This window comes from Microtus ochrogaster, linkage group LG5 (genome assembly GCF_000317375.1).
Source record: "Microtus ochrogaster isolate Prairie Vole_2 linkage group LG5, MicOch1.0, whole genome shotgun sequence".
Taxonomy (NCBI): Eukaryota; Metazoa; Chordata; class Mammalia; order Rodentia; family Cricetidae; genus Microtus; species Microtus ochrogaster.
Genome location: NC_022031.1, coordinates 31,869,270 through 31,882,664, shown reverse-complemented (window position 1 = coordinate 31,882,664; position 13,395 = coordinate 31,869,270). Strand labels below are relative to the sequence as shown.

The 13,395-nt window shown below is 44.2% G+C and overlaps 1 protein-coding gene across 4 annotated transcripts in view; it reads right to left on the bottom strand.

Annotated features, from left to right (window-relative positions):
- The window catches only part of Cnr1 (cannabinoid receptor 1), a 23,618-nt gene extending 16,767 nt beyond the window's left edge, over nt 1-6,851 (bottom strand). The window contains exon 1 of one of the 4 annotated variants that reach the window (XM_026786577.1): nt 6,627-6,851. The gene's annotated coding sequence lies outside the window, so the exon portion shown is untranslated. The other 3 variants (XM_013351866.2, XM_005361961.3, XM_005361962.3) reach the window with 3 other exon arrangements.
- Nucleotides 6,852-13,395: the final 6,544 nt, after the last annotated feature.

Sequence of the window (13,395 nt, the reverse complement as noted above, 5' to 3'; positions counted from 1 at the left end):
TGGTTTTTTCGAGACAGGGTTTCTCTGTGGCTTTGGAGCCTGTCCTGGAAGTAGCTCTTGTAGACCAGGCTGGTCTCGAACTCACAGAGATCCGCCTGTCTCTGCCTCCCGAGTGCTGGGATTAAAGGCGTGCGCCACCATCGCCCGGCCTAATTTGAATTTTTTTATGCATCCTAGGATTTATCAGCAGTTCGGATGCCCTGCTCCTTATAACTCGACTGTCAAGTCTCATGGTGGCTACAACCTTGTTGTTTAAAAGCATGACTCAAGATAACAGATAAGGGAATGGGAAAGAGTAGAATGGGCCCTTCCATTGAAGCATAAACTTTGAAAAACTAGATCTCCTCATTACGTTGTATTTTAATTACATTTAAATATACATATACAGTTTGTGAGAGCATTTGCCAGTATATTAAACCACCGCAACAGATTGCCTGGCGCAGCTCTCAGAGATGCCTCTGCTTTTCTTTAAAAAGCCATAGCATGGAATTTGTTAGTAGGAAAAAAAATAGATATTACATTATCAAATATAGGAAGTTAAACTGAACCTTCTTTCTCAAAGCTAAAAAACGTTGATTAAATGCTACTCATAGTTGATAAAAGTAGTAAGGAATCCGTCAAAGGTATTAAGATCTGTTCAGCTTTCATAACTAGGAACGGCTAAGAATGCAAACAGGAGTGGGAACATTACATTAAATAATAAAGTTAAGGGAAAAAGTTTCATTTGAATTAGAACAGTGGGGATTAAAAACTCTCTGTCAACCCCTCCGAAAATTGGGAAATCTGTTTTATGAAACACACTCAAAAGTCTAAAATGCAATGCAAGTAGCCCAATGAGAGAAGAACCAACAGTTGCCTAGAAAGTAAGAGTTCTCTAAAGAGGTCCTATCCATTCGTTCTGAAATAAACGGCAAGACAAAGAAAGCAAGACTTCAAAAGTATTCTTGAAGTGAGAGTGTGGAAATCTCTCCAGCTGAGACCAGAACAGAATTCATGCCACTGCCAGGATAAATGTCAGGCCCCTTTGCTCATGTTTGGGGGGAAAAAAAGTAATTTAAGAGAGAAATCACACACACACACACACACACACACACACACACACACACACACCTACTACTATAGTCCTCAAGAATTTTTCAGTCAGTGTTATGAGCCTAGCCAGTCCGAATGAAACTTTCCAACCAAAGTCTGTCCCAATATTGCTCAATTCTACGTAGAGAAGCCCTCGAACATAGGGACAGCGTCGGTGACAGCGGCGTCAAGAACGTTTCTTTTATATACGCAGATAGCTTTCCTCGAAAAATTTCTGTAGAGGAATGCATTCCATTCTGCCATGATACCCTGTTCCGTGAAGAAACATAACCCAAGAAAGCTTTTAGTAGGTATTTTCTGCTCCAAATTACAGGTAATCACATTGATTCACTTAAGAAATGGCTTTGACCTATTATTACCCATCTCTCATAAATACACCTATTATCCATGTAGCAAGCCCAAGGAAAACATTCATATCACATTAAGCAATTGAATAACATTAAGAGGTGATGGACTCTACTAAAATTAACCATTCTCTTCTGCCCTCACATATTTCCTATGATTTTAACATCCTTGTAATAACATAATAATGCTTGACATATGAAGCAAATGGGGTTATTTTAACATACATTTTGTGATTTTTTTTTTTTTTTTTGCCAATTAGTATATCCGAAACTGCTCATTATCAAGGCTGGCAAAAAGCTGCCTTCAACCCATTGGTGTTTACGATGAAACTGTAATCAAACGTGCTGATGCTCATCCTGGTGCGTTCCCAAGATTCTTAGAACACACGGGACTGGAGCAGATCTCCATCTACCCTGGGGAGCAAAACAGCCTGGTTTTGATTCAAGGTGAGATCTTCCTTTGGTTTGGAGTCTTCTGGGTCCATCTGCACAGTTGCTTAGAACTTGGCCATTTTCCCACAACTGCAGTATTCATTTAAAACCAGAGTGGCATTCTCAAATACATAAAAAGGCAATGTACCTCAACTTTTATTTTCACCTGGAATAGACATAAAAAGTATGTTCATGCATATGCACAGAAGTGTGTCTACACATTCATATTTTTAAATTATGCGGTATAGAGTTTGAGAGCATTGATGTTCTGGGTGACATTTATCACTTCTTCTAGTCCAGGAAATATTTTAGAATCTGAAATGAACTTTTTAAGATGAGTCTAATCTAACCTAAGAACATACAGCAAAGTGAATTAAATAGTTATTAAGGAATTAGCAATTCAGCAGTGAAGTGTTGAAGTCTCAACCCACACAAAGGAGAATCTGTGCAGCTATAACGTGAAGTTAGCATTTATATATATATATATATATGTATATATATATACACACACACACACACACACACACACACACACACACCACACACAAAGATTGGGAAAGAACTGAAGATTTGGGAAGATGGTACAAAACAGGAACTTCAAATACATAAATGATGTTTTTATTCCCTCTTGATCTCTTCAGCATCATCTACAGGCAGTAGAAAAACAAGCAGAGCTGCATGCCTCTGCAAATACAGGTGTGCAGTCCTGATGTGGCCCTGGCAGCTTTTCAAAAAATGTCCAGTCCAGGTTTACAGCAAAAAAAAAAAATTATAAATAATTTAAACCCCAAAGCTGGGTTCACTCTATCAGCTCAGTTAGAAATAACTACCAAAATAAGATAGACAGGGCTTTACCTGGGAAGACACAACATCCTTTAAACACTGGGGACCCAAGCTCTGAACTGTGTTCCTTATGCAACTAAACTAACGTAATTACCTCCAAGACGAACAGGCAACATCCTAAAGGAGAGACTCCATCTCACTAACCAAATTCAAGAAGCTATCACCAATTGCACTTTACAAATTCTGTGTCATTGGGTATATCTAAAATTCAATTTGCCACTGTTTTTTTCCTTACAAATTCCTGACTAGCTAGTTACAAGAAATTACTTGTTAGGCCAACTGTTTTCTGAAAAGAAGCATTTGGTAAGTGTCATGAACTCTAAACTGCTAGTATAAGCTCTATTTCATAATACTTGCTTCTAATACAAAAATTCAACTCTAGTTTCTAAGACCAGTACACGAGAAAACCAAGGAGCCTGTCTAAATACCCTAGTGGTTAATGCTAATTCTGAGTCAAGGCGAAGAAGAATGTCATGGATGGTGTTTGAAGAGTTCCACAGGCTTTGCCTTCATAATTAATAAGCTGACACAGCATACTAAACACTTATCAACACAATCAATGGGGGCTGCTTCCTTCTTGGGAAAATAGAAAAAAAACGGTTCATGGAGTTTTCCTGCAGAATTGCCTGTAATACACAAGCATGTCACCAATACCGTGGTTCTTTTGGAGAATTTCATCCCCAGCAGTTTCATCTGGGTAACATTTAACAATTTCACTATTTTAACATTTTGAAATGCCAGAAAGAACACACTGATCCTGCAGCTAGGTTTATTAGACAAGAACAGTCTCCCAGGCAAGGCACAAAGCAAAACACTACGCTGGGAGATGGGTAACAGAAAAAAAAAAAAAAAAAAAAAAAAAAAAAAAAAAAAACACTAGACAGCAAACAAAGCCGAGCCCTGCTCCACAGTGAGGTCTCATTTCACCAGAATTACAAACTTTGCATACATGCACGCACACACACACACACACAATTAAGTAACATCACCTATGGCTTAATCAAGGTTCTAGTAACAACATCCCTTTCGATACACAGCCACTGATGTCATTAAAACTGGGGGGCAGAAATATGAGGTTTGTCTTCTTAACAAGGAGCATTACAAGCACAGTGATTTGGAAAGGTCAGAAGTGAGCATTCCCACCATGTGGTATTATCACACCCTCATGTAGGATCAGGAACACAATGAAATCCCCCCACCCCATTAGACATCTGATACAAACATACCTCAGCCACAGTGTTCCTTGCGTGGAATGGGAGACATCTTTTGAAGCAATAAAAAAGATTGTTCACAGTAAGTTCTCCTAATGACCTCAGATGACTAGTTTCTAAAAACCACATCAACATCAAGCCTCCTTCCTTGCTACAGGAAGTACTAGCGTGCCTACAAACAACCGCCTGCAGTAGTGCTGCTTAGCATTCTGGAGGTGCACGGATTCTGTTCCTGGGTGGATGCAATCAGAAAATTATTCTCCCAGTTAAGAAACTATTCACGGCCTTTCATTTTGATAAAATTGCTCATAACTGAGTTAGAGAAGGGAGGGGTATGGAGGGAAATGGGAGGCAGAGAAAAATCAATCAGTAGATCTATCTCCCTTTCAAATTGCCAAAAGCTGGGGTTGAAAAGCAACACTTTAAGCCAGACAGTCCTGCGGGAACCTCAAAGGCTGGCTCCTATTTTCTCAATCTTCTGCCAAACGGGTTTTAGGAGTGACCCCACAGATAATCAGCGCCCACTGAGTTTCCTCTAAATGTGTGCATTGCCCCCATTGTTCAAAGAAATTAACTTGGTAATAAAAAGGAGAAGTTATGGGACCCAGAGAGGTATCTTTCAACATCTTTAAAACCAGTAAATCTGCTCTAATCTGTTATTGGATTAAATGCCCAAGGAGGTTTAATAAACTAAGAGATAAACAAAGGCAGGAATAGCTAATAGCTCCTATCTGGAAGAAAACTATAAAGATGGGAAACAGAATGCTTCATAAACAGGTTGCTAAATTTTTCTCATCTCTTTAAAGCCTTTGAGAGATGAACCATGTACTACAATTAAAAACATGCATGTTGCTTTAAACTTTGAAATGACCAGTTTTTGACATCTATCCCACAAACATTTGCATTCAGGAGATGCTCCCATTTATGACTTGTAAGCCTTACCAAGAAATATCCTAAATGAAGCATCAACTTTGTTCACCTGGTGACAGCTCTTAGTTGCATGGTATTATAACGTTCAATTACTATGTATATTAGTTTTTCCTTAAAGAGAAATGGCTACTGTAGCTATCGTTCTCTATCGGAAGTTCATTATTTGACATAGATTTCTTTACATGCCATTTAATATCTTGGTTGAGTCGTTTCCCAGATTTTGGTGCAGAGACATGTATTTCTCTGGAAGACTTAGTTTCTGATATGGTTAAAAGACATCAAGCATCAACTCAAGCGCCTGTTTTTTTCAAACATACACAATTACACATTTTCTACAAACAGATATCAGTGTCTACAGAGCTAGATGCACGTTCCGTATTTTGTAAATGGTAGAAGCCTCCAGGAGTAGCTCAGACCACAGTTAACAAGCTGGGACTATACAGCTAAGTAAACACCACCGACGCACGCACGATTTACTCTCCTGGAACAAGAACTCCGCGTAGGACACCTGGGGACCACTGGCCAGTACCGAGGGGGGCGGGAGGCAGAAAAGCTATTCCCAAACGCCACTGTGCCAGGTCTTACCCTTCGCATCCCCTGGTCCACGGGCCAGAAGCTCCCTCGGCACCTGTCGCCCAGCCAAGGGGCTGGCTCTCCGCTACAAGGAAATCTGCCCCCAGACTCTAGGAGAGCTCTGCAGACAGTCCAGGCTCCCGCCTGAGCCAGGGGAAGGCTCTGGCGCCAGGGGAGCCCGAAGGAGGAGGAGGTGGAAAAGAAGTGGAGAAGGTAGAGGCAGAGAGCGAGCTGGGGAGGCGGCGCGGGGCGCGGTGGGGCGGGGTGGAGCGGGGCGTGCCTGCGGCGATCGGTCAGTAAGTCAGTCGGTCTGCGCGCCCCGCGTCCCCAGCTTCCAGCACCCCTGCGCCACAGCCCCCAGGACTGTCGCCCCTGGGCTCTGGCAGGCCCGGTTCGTTCCCTGGCTCTCCCCGGCGTCCCGTTGACCGCGCTGGCCGGCGTGGGGCCGCCCGCCTGGGCCAGCCCAAGCGCCCGTCGCCGCGCCCTGCTCGCGGTCCCTGTCTCTCCCTCCGCTTGCGCGCTGTCTCTGGCTCGCTCTCGCTCCAGTCCCATTTATGAAGCGTGGTCCCATCACGTGTTAATGAGCCTTTGTCCTGCCCTGGCAGCGGCGGCAGCAGAGACTCCGCCAAGGGATCTGAGCGGGGAGGGACCGGCGCGCGGCGCCCGCGGCTCCAAACTTTGCTGCGCGGTCCCCGCCGCGGCGCTGGCCCGGGGGCCAGAGAGGGCCGGCCCCTTGGCGCGTGGCGCCCACTGTGTCATCCTCATTCTCCGCCACCGCAGCGTCCCGGGGACCCCCGCGACCTGACCCTGTTCTGCTCCCTGGTGCCCTCCCACCCTGAAGGGGCCAAAGGGGACGCGTGCCTCACTGCCCGCGACCTCGGGGCCGTTAATCACGCGCGCTGCTCAGTGCCAGCACCTCGCGGGAGGTCACGCACCGGGCGGCCGGGACCCGGAGCCAAGGCATCAGGCACGCCGTCCGGGTGCGGTCTCCGCCCGACCCTCCCCTGCGCGCCGCCCCCGCTCTCTCAGCTACCTGGCCGCCGCCACCAGTCCTCCGCCCTCGGGGCGCACGACGTCGCCCGGGCGTCTCCCGCGCTAACCCGCGCGACCACTCGGGTGCGCCCAGCCTCCGGCGGGGGCCGCACACGCTCGGCTCCGTGGGCGGCAGGCGCCCCCTCCCCAGCCCTGGCTCTCCCCGCACCTCCTGCTCGCGGGGAGACGCCGCCGCGGCGGGCGGGGGCTCTGCTTGGGCAGGCGCCTGGGGACCGGCGGTGCGCCCGGCCGCCGCCGCAGGAATTAGGGGGACATGCTCGTTAATTGGTTCCACTATCCGCCGCCGTCTGCCTCCTGTGTGCACGGATCAAACCTTAATTGGTCTTTACATTTATCACGGCGAATTGCAACCCTATACATGAGCGTCAGTCCGCGCTTCAGCCGAGAGGGCCATTCTCCGCCGGGTCCCCGGGGCCCAGCCGGTTGTGGCTGCGGCTGAATTGCGTTTTAGACCTCTTTCTCTCCTGAGATTTGGGTCCACTCGACCCCTCAAGGTTTCCACCTGATGGAGCCACATCCTGTCAGCTCCAGGGTCCCCGCTGTGGGAACAACGTTCAGTTCCAGGCAGGCGAAGTAGCTGCTTGGCATTCATTTTAAGACGCCTTGTTCAGATTCGAGGACATCTAGCCCAAACAGCATCCTACAAGACGGTTTTTTTTTAAAAAAAATAAAACCAATTTTCCCTCACGTCCTATCTCTGCTCAGTGCCAAAAGCAGTCATAACGTGTGTCTGGTCCCCTATTTTGAATCTGGTGACAGGATGCCAGAGGGCGAGCCTCGGGGAAGAAGGAACATTGAGGGAGAGGAAGCTGCAGAACCCGGGGAGGAGAGTCGGGCTCTGAGAAGCAAAGTCTGAAATCTCCCTACCTACAGGTCTAGCTAAAGAAAGGCTTCCTGCAGAGCTCCAGCTGTCTGAAAATCCCTGAGACCACTTTCCACTAGAGAGAGTAGTTTCCGTTTCCATGTCAGGAGCTGGCCTTTCGAGATCGAAACCACAGCTGAAGCAATCAAATTGTAGGTAAATATAAACAAAGATCTGACGGACCGGTCCATAGGGGGAGAAATGATAGCGAGAGATGGTGGGGTGGGTGTGGGATATCCGCTGAGTCCAAACCTATGGGCAGGTACAGGCTTTGCTCTGCTTCCTCCAACCCATCTAGGGCATGAGGACCGCTCCTGGAGATTTAGAGAAGGAGGCTTCTGCCCTTCTCTTTCAGACGTTGTGAATGTTATTATTTTGCCCTCACCTCAGATCCCTAGCAGAAGCAATTTGCAAAAAAAAGGGGGGGGGCTTTCTTTGCACCTCCTGGCCTCTGGGTGTCTCACCACTACCTGCCAACACTAGTTCAAATGGAGGCCGATAATTTAAAACGGGGATCAAGCAGTTCTTGCTCTCAGTGTGGTCAAGTTGGGGAGCTGGGCTCCTCGATGGTTTCAGAAAGCATGCTTTCTTGTGGGTGTCAGTGCTATTTATGCGCTTGGGTGGCTCAGCACCGTTGTTCGGCGTCATCCAGGTACCCAACAGAGGCATACCCTGGCAGGATATAGAAGACTTTCCTCCCAATATTGAGTCACCTCCTTGCTGGTCAGTATCAAATCGGGAGGAAGAAGTCACAACCTGTGGGAGGAAGGTGCTCTATGGAGTCCTCCATCAAGAGGAGCTTTGTTTCCTCCTAAGACAGAGCATTCTAATTCCTAACGAGGACTCGGATGCTTATCCATGCCTCAGAATCATCCCAAAGCTCTCTGATTAGTGGTGTACTTTTTCACTGAATCCTACAAAACATGAGCAGAAATAAATAAATAAGAATCTATGATTCGGATGGCTAGGAGTTAGCTTGTTAATTGACTAGCTGAAGCGATCCACAGACTCACACTATCAGTATTAATCTAATCAGGGAGAGATTCTTACAGCTATTACTGTTCCGCTAGTTATTTCGTTGTTCAGAACGGGGACCTGGAGTCTGGCAGCTGGAAAATCGCTGCCGACTTTATTTAGGGTTCAAAGATAACGCTCAATAACGGAATCAAACTTGGACTTGTGCCCTGGTGTTTTATCACCACAAAGGAGAATTATGTCGTTTGGAAAGTGCCCTTCTTGTTGGTATGCATGTATGTTGTTCAAGTTCTGTCTGTCCCAAGCTCACCAGTCAAGCAACCAGCTGCTGTAACTTTCCTCCTGAGGTAGGGAGCTAGAAGAGAGGTGGGCAGCTGACAGTGAGAAGGCCAGGCATCCTCTGACACCTTGGCCTTCACTTTGCAAAGATGGCTTTATTTGGGAGGGGATGATTTACATCCCACATGTGGCTGAGTGCACCCTGTTCTCCCAGAGGAGACAGCAGGGCTGGCACAGGCAAGCTGTCAGGCATCTATGCTGAGGCCATGTGCAAACACGACACAAAATGTGAATGATTCGTGATCACTACAGACCAAGGGTGAATCAGAATCCACATCCTTCTGAGGACAGACCTTGTAGCTCCTTAGCCAGGCCTCCCTAGTTCCTTCAGGCTTTCTGCCTCTTCAGATCCTCATTCTTTTGAAATTGTAACAGGGCTATGATGAGCCAATTTGCTGCTGTTCTATGTAATTTGGGTTATTCATTCAGTGGGCTGTAGAAGATAAGAACACAGTTAAAGTGGCATCTTTCAACTTCAAAGAAAGATATAAATCTTAGACAGTCGATATGTTCCTAGTTACACGAGAGACAGAGCATTAAAGAAGCAATGGCTTCTCTGTGAGATGGCCCTTAATCCCAAAGAGGCTGCACAACAAGGTTTCCTATTTACCTTGTCCTGGCTCATCAGACCCTCCCACTCCCAGGGTGATAGACAGTGGTTCCCTTATTTGGAAACAAAGCAAAAATACCACTCTCTTTTAGAATTTGGAGTTTGGGGCTCAAGTTTGGCCCCCTTGTAAATTTGGTATATACAGAGTGATGGTCATTCCACGGGGTAGAATGCTGGATGATATTTGGGGAATGACCTGGTTACATGATTTTATTCTAATTTAGAGAGTTGCTTTAGAATTTCAACAGTTGCTCCTATCTCTCTCCAGAAGTGTTAAAGCATCTCTTATTGCAGTGGCTCTGCCTTGGCCTTGCTTGTGGTCTGAAGACCTGCAGCTCAGGCTCTAGGTGCTGCAGTGTGAGGTCTAAGATGCCTGCTTGTGACATGATTTACTAGTGATGCAGCAGTCCAAAGAACCACCCACATCACTTCTGCATGCATCTCAGAACCACAAGCTGCTGATGAAACAGGAGAGAGTCTTTCTCATTCCACCACTAGAAAGTCAGCTTCCTGAAACTAGCTTCAAGTGAAGAAGCAGTCGCCAGGGTAAGATATGAGGGAAAGAAGGATGAGGGCTTCTTTGACTTTGGGGATACTCTGTTGTATTTGATATAGAGAAGATGATCTCGGTGATCTTTCCATGCAACGAAACACACGTTCCTTAGGGCGTTTTTCTTTTCTTTTTGTCTTCTCGCCTTCTTTCATTAACTTGCCTGCTGAGCAGTGGCAAGGAAAGCCAAGAAATGACAGGAAGAAATTTTTCTTTTGTTAATGTGCTGTGTTCTGTTTTGTTTTTGTCACCAAGCAGAGGATCGGTAATGAGGAGATGGAGCATCCTTACATTCAAACCATGTGTGAAGCGTGCTCTAACAGAACAAACAAGCAAATAGCATAAAAATATAGCAATGAGAAACCAGGTGAATACAGCTTTTGTTCCCCTTGATGAAACTCATACAATCACTGGAGCTCTATAATTTAAAAGGCTAAAAACATACGTCTAAATATTTCATTATTTTTAAAAATGTGATGAGCATGTCTAAATATTTTATTATTTTAAAAAAATGGGATAAGCCTCAGTATAATAATGTCAGAACAGCAAACAATACAAAGCCAGCAATAAAGACGGGAACTTCTTAGTCATCTGCAACCCTCCTTGCATAGCTAGTCTTTCTGGCTGTCTTAGTTATTTTTCTATTGACCAAGGTAACTTTGTTAAGAAGAAAGAGTTTATTTGGACCTACAGAGTCATGACAGTCATGGCAGGAACTATGGCATCAGGCAGCCAGGCATAGCACTGAGCAGTAGCTGAGAGCTTGAATCTTGAAAAACAACCATAAAACAAAAGGGAGACAGTGGGATTGGTTTGAGCTTTTGAAACCTCTAAGCCAGCCGCCAGTGGCACACCTCCTCCAACATAGCCACACCTCCTTCCTAATCCTTCCCAAATAGTTCCAACAGATGGGGACCAAATAGTCAAACATAGGAACCTGTGGAGGTTGTTCTCATTCAAACCACAAGTGTTCTTTATGGTTTGTTTATTTTGTTTTGTTTTGTTTTACAACTTTCAGTAGAAACTTAGAAAAGAAAAGGAAATGATTACCCTTCTTGAGCAAAAGAGAAGAATGCAATATTGGATCTAAACTCCCCACCTGGCACCTGGAACTTGGGTGCTTGGTAAATAATAGTAACTTAAACTTCTCCAGCAGCTTATGCTGTGTTCTGCTGCAATGGTGTTAAGTAGGTAGAGAGGATCACAACAGCATGGCTGAAGGCTTTATATTCGCAAACCAGAAGGTGAAAAGGTGCAGATGAACAAAGCATTTTCTTACAGTGGTGGCTTGGGCACAGCCGTGACCCCATTGTCTCAACCCTGTTCTGAAGAGACTATGCTTTGCACTGTGATCTGGGGGTGCTAACACCTTGAGAAACCCCTAATACCTGTATTTCATGAGACTGTCCTTGAAATGAGACTGCCAGCAAATTTGAGAATTGGTAAAAGCCAATGGAGTGTGTGATGTGGGATATTTGTAACTGCGTGAAGATGTATTGCTGTGATTCTTGTAATAAAAGCTTAACAGCCAATAGCTAAGCAGGAGGTAGAGGTGGTACTTCCAGGAAAAGAAGGAAAGAGGAGGAGGAATCTAGGTGCACACCACACAGGCTAGCCAGACACAGGGAGGAAGCAGAAGGTGCAAGATGGAAGAGCAGTAATGTCACATGATAAAATGTAGATTAATATAAATGGATTGATTTAAGTTACAAGAACTAGTTAGGAACAAGCCTAAGATATAGGCTGAGATTTCATAAATAATGTGAATTCTCCGTGCCATTATTTGGGAGCTGAATGGCAGGAAAAAAACTTGTTACATATGACACTCAGACTCAGGGCATGTATTTCCACATAAGGCCTGAGAACCCTTTAAAAAAAAATGGGCACAGCTTCCTAAGTAACCCAGTGCTTGCAGCTCACAGAGGTGTAGCTACTATACAGTGAGCACTTGGACAACTGGTGCTACATAGAAACAACATGGGCTCAGCAAATTTACATAGCTGGGGCAAGTAAATGCTGTTCCGGGCTAGTGCAGTCAGAGAAGGCTGAAGGTACATAGTAAAGTGGTCCAGACCTAGAAAACCTTGAAATAGATACAGTAAAAGATGGGTGTAGACAGTCATAGAAAAATAAATAGTTTAAAGCTAAGAAGCTCTTTAAAGAAATAAAATAATGCAATAAGAATATATATTGCATACTGTAATAATGAGAAATATTATGTAAATGTAAAAATGAGAAATACACAGGGGTCTAGATCCTGTATGGTACATTGCTGACTTTCAAATTTTTGAATGCTAATATACAAAAAGCAATAGTTGCTGAGAGACATTGGATTATGGAAACTGCTAAATTAAACCAATCTATATATTTTTAAGGATGTTTTAACCTCAAAATGGAAGTTATAAAGTATGTTGTGTTGGGGCAGAGGTTATGCTTTTTGTTTCCATAGGAAACAAAAGATTATGGTTTCCTTCAAAATTAATGAAGATCAGATTTTATTGGGGGATACCTCCTGAAAATCTTGGCTACAGACATAAAAGAGAAACCAAGAAAGACTACAGGACAGATGACACCATTCAAAAAAGAATGGTGGACATCAAAGAACCTCCATATAGAGTTTGCTTTATTGTAGCAAAGATAGCCACTAGGCAAGAAACTATCCTTGAATCTACTGATTTATTTGTCCCTGGTTCTTTTTTTACTGAAAACTCATAAACTTTTAAAGGTTATATATATATACATTAACACAAGCATGGAATGTGCAGTGTGCACAAGTCAGCTAAAGATTTTTTTGTTCTATGTATGAGCAATTAAAAGGCATTTGTCAAATTTATAAATACATTGGGACTGTATAATCTAAGTATAATATAAATCTGCATCCATCTGAAAGGATGACATGAAGTAATAAGTCATGAGGACTCTATAGCCAACAAGATTTATTATATCTCATCCAGTGTCAGAGCTGTTCCCATGGTAAAGGGATCAGTATATACATCATCTGTCCTAGAGTCCTTGGCTTTTTCTTCCTCTATGTACCCAAGATCCCCAGGAGGTCTCCTCAACCAATCTGATCTTCATTAATTCTGAAGAGAACTATACCTTTTTGTTTCCTGTGGAAAAAAATGCATAACCTCTCCCCAACACAACACATTTCTCAAGTTCCATTTTGATGCCAAGACATTTCTAAAGTATATAGGAGATTTAAGTCAACAGTCCCTTTCATAATCCAGTGTCTTTTAGCAGCTTCTGGTTGCTCATCAGCATTCAAAGAATTCAAAGTCAACAAAACACCATACAGAATCCAGATGTCCCACATGGCATATAGATATAGAGAGATAGATATATAGATACAGATATAATCTTTAAAGACTTCAGTTTTAAAATAGTTATTGTTTTTATGACTGTCTGTACCCATTTTCTTTAGCATCTAAGCACATTTTTAAACATATTGTGCCATTTTATAGGTTTTCTGTGCCTGGACATGGCTTTACTAAGTGCCTGCAGCATCAGCCTTCTCTGACCATGAGTCAAATCTTAAATTGACATGTCAGCTGCCACACGGCTCAGCTTAGCACATGGCA